General features: G+C 30.9%; 1 long non-coding RNA gene across 1 annotated transcript; it reads right to left on the reverse strand.

The window, feature by feature from the left end:
• Positions 1-797: 797 nt before the first annotated feature.
• Positions 798-1,734, reverse strand: LOC143624123 (uncharacterized). The gene is made up of 3 exons (XR_013152040.1): positions 1,523-1,734; positions 1,216-1,436; positions 798-843 (listed from the first exon to the last, which is right to left on the reverse strand). It is a non-coding gene; the product is annotated as an uncharacterized LOC143624123 (long non-coding RNA).
• Between the last annotated feature and the right edge of the window lie 2,257 nt (positions 1,735-3,991).

Here is a 3,991-nt window from a genome sequence, read left to right on the forward strand (position 1 = left end):
TGTTATTTACATAAAATCTGCACATTTTAAATTTTAGCTTCTTAAATGTAAGTAGACTGGTGTTATTTGTAAGTACATTCAAATTATGTGTCTATTTGAGTTAAGTTACATAGTCAGTTTATGCAGCGAGCCAAACTACCAAAAGAAAATACACCATAATAATATAAATGGATTAACCTAATAAATGTTTTTATGTAAGGAGTTGAAGTGCATGTTCCTTTGCAGTTTAAGTTGATGTTTAAAAACACCTATTGTTGTTGAATCAAACCAATTGCAGCAAGAGTTGTAATTTCTTGATACGTTATAATCATTTTAAAACCATAAAACTTAAATTGTTATATTACCCGTTCCTTAAATCATTATCGGGAGTGAGCTTGGAAAAGCATGCAGTGGCACTCAGTCCTTTCTGAGAAACAAGAAGGCAATAATCTTAACTAGCCATTAAAAATACCACTAGATCGCAACAGTAAACTAAAAATCTAACTTCAAAATATAAATTTTCAATTGATGTGAAGGATGTTGGATACCTTTCTTTCATGGGAACACAAGGGCAATTCCAAAAGCCTTGTGTTGGAAAGACTTTCTATTGCTGCATTTTAAAAGTTGAAAGACTTCTTAGGAAATACTCCTTTCACAACCATTTTTGTTTTACACTCATTCTATACAAAGAACCTCACATTTGTATACTTTTATAGAATTTTAATTTGTAGCGATTTGTTGTTAACTTTGCATGCTTTATGTAGTAGTGCTAATTTGTTTCCCGAGGGCTCAATAGATTGAGTTTCAATCAAAGGCGATATAACATCATCGATAGCCAAGCTAAACAAACTGAAAGCCACAAACCTGCATCACATGAAGAATAAAACAGTTAGTTTGGGTTACCTTTAGCCTCAAACGGGTCAATTTTAGAAAGGTAATAGCTACAAGGAAAATGGGTCGATGGGCCAAACAGGTTGAACGCCATCAGAAGTGTAGCCAGCTTTGCTTATGTGACGTTTTATTATTGGTTAGTTTCTGATGTCTATTTTATAAATGCTACAAGTCAATTGCCTATTATACAAGAAAAAAAAAAAGACTGGGTTAAAATGCCTATTTTTGTGATTTTTCCATTTAAAATGGGCAAAAAGTGTGTTTTTTATCTGGTTCCGACTATACTATGTTGATATGTAGAAAAACAGAAACGCCAAAACAAGAGAGACAAAAGTCAACTAATACCGTGTTTAGCCTTGGGCTTTGTAATCCTTCAATCCACATTCGATTCTAATTGCTGAAATGAGTTCTGGAGAGATAGTTGGATTAATAATATCTTCTTGGTCATTCGGTTTGGCTTTCCCATTATTATTCTGGTTAGAATTATGTGCAGTAGTAGCCCCCCAACCCCTGTACAGAATGACTTTATTTGGTTCTTGAGAGACCAAAATAGCACCTGTTGCTTCCTGTGAAAGTAAAACAAAAGGTCCAGTTTTAGTCATTGAGTCAGTTGCTGGTTTATATGATTATAAAATCCAGTTATAATGCAAACCTCTAACTTTGAAACCAATTCTTGAGCCGAAGTCCCTTTAGCTCGGCCTTTAATATTCACAATAGCGAGAGGGTGTTTTTGGAAATGGGTTTTGATTGTTTTAGCTACCCCGCTAACAATATTGCTTCTACCTGTGGAATATAATAGTGAAATTACTAATTAGCGCTAAAATCATATTTAATACACTAGTTATGACAACTCAAAAGGTTTGAGCGGTCAACCCAGCCCGATATTAAAAGGTTAGCACACGTGTAGCTTACCGACAGCTAGAACATAAGATTATCATGTCAATATTTAATTATTAACATTTTATCTTTTGTATCTTGACACATTTTACCCAAAACATAAGATTTCTCTTCCTTTTGTACAATCTCAAACTCCAAGGTGCAAACTGTAATTTATTGTTAAAACCCATATTATCATCTGGATATTCACATGCCAAACCTGTATTTACATTCAATTTCTTGAACCCAAAACCATGATCTGTTAATTTAAACTTTGAAATTTTCGTATTTGATCTCGTAATTATCCTAATTATCTTATTTTTGGCTTAATAAACAATTTAAATGTGTTTAATAATCTCAAATCGTTCATCATTATCCGAATTATAATCCAAACTAAACCCTAAAATTGTTTTCTATATAAACTATCATAAGAACTCAATTAAAAGCACACCTCTCACCATCGCCAACAATAACCCTATCAATAATTAGATTAGTTTTGCTATTTATAAGCTCGTTTGTAAACGTTTTTTTGTCGGCTCTGTTTTGATACCATTAGCACTTGTTTGGACATCGATTGAGGTAATTAATTACATGGTTATGATCGCGAGTTCATTCTTATCAAAAGCCCCATGGTTGATTTGATCAAACATATCGAATTTGATCAAATCAATTGTTAGGGTTTATGTTCAAAACTTATTTGATTCTACTTGAGTTTATATTTAATAGAAACTGTTTAAAAATTCAAGTCACTTGCAGCCTAGTTGGTTAAGCATCTTGAGTCACGGGGGGTACGTCTCGAGTTCAACCCCTGCACCCTGGATTTTTAGGTTTTTTGTTTATTTTCTTTTTAAAAACATTTAATGACTATTAATAATAATAATAATAACTAATTAAAATTTTTTAGTGAAAACCGACCTTATAATACTTGCTTTCTCACGTTGTCGTTCGTATATATACGTATATGTAAGAATATAAGTATATACGTGCGCGCGCGCGCGCACACAAATATATATATATCTTAAAAGCTAATATTTTGAGATATATATATATATATATATATATATATATATATTAAGTAAACTATAAACATATTTATAAAACTAAAAATAATATTTACAAAGATATGTTTTCTTTTTATAATCAAACTACTTATTTTAAATACTAAATCCTTATATATTATATTATAATAATATAATATTAACTTAATAATGGTTATCGACTTTTCGTAATCCATATTGTACTTTACTTAGCGTATCCGTATTTCTCTTTGTTATTTCTTAGGCTTAAACGTTCACGTGTGATTTCCCGCATTCTTAATATCTCAATCACCTTTGTTCGTCTATTGAGGTGAGTACCACATTCCCCATATTTTACTTGTTTTTCCACGCTTTGGGGACATATGCGTAAACATATTTTTCCTATATATACTTATACTCAAATTGCAACTATTGTCTTATGTGTTAACAATTTTTTATCATATTTGTTATGTGTTTATGTGCTCATTGTGAATTGCATTCGAAGAGATCCAGCATAATCTCATAATAGTATGATCATACGCCAGTCGTTATAGCCATCGTGCTTCTCGAAATCTCATTTATCTTTGCACATTGGTTAATTTGTTTATATAATATGACTTGTTGCACTATTTATTTTTATATGTTATATGTCCATTAAACTGGTGTGTTGATCACTCAACCTTGTGTTGACAAATCTACTTTATTTTTAACGCATATGCAGGTCAACGTGTGATGTGAATTAGTTCAAGTTTGGAAGATCACTTAAGGAATAAAGCTAGAGAATTTAAATGAGACAGTTGTTTTATGGTTTTTGTTTGTTTGATGCACTATTGTTGTTGTTTGGATATTGTATTGAATATTTGTTTTATTTGAATTTATTAAATAGATATTAAAATTTATAATATTGCATGATAGTAACCTTGAGAGTTGTGGACAATCAGTTCACGCCCCGGCATTTCCGCCGTAGGTTGGAGTCTGACAGATAAGTAGACATAAAATACATTTTTTGCGTTTTAAGTCACTCGATGAGGTCAGGCAAGTTTTTGTGATAAAAACACTGTTAAAAACACATTGAAAAACACAATTATATAACACAATATAAAAACACAATAGAAAAAAAACTATATTAAAACATAATTGGATAAAACACAATAAAGAAAAAAACACAATGTCTATAACCTATTACACAATGTATAAAAAACACACTAAATTTTTTTAACTTATATAAC

The sequence above is a fragment of the Bidens hawaiensis genome, unplaced genomic scaffold (genome assembly GCF_021521415.1).
Source record: "Bidens hawaiensis isolate Kalapana, Puna unplaced genomic scaffold, B.hawaiensis_p1.1 tig00003654_1, whole genome shotgun sequence".
NCBI lineage: Eukaryota > Viridiplantae > Streptophyta > Magnoliopsida > Asterales > Asteraceae > Bidens > Bidens hawaiensis.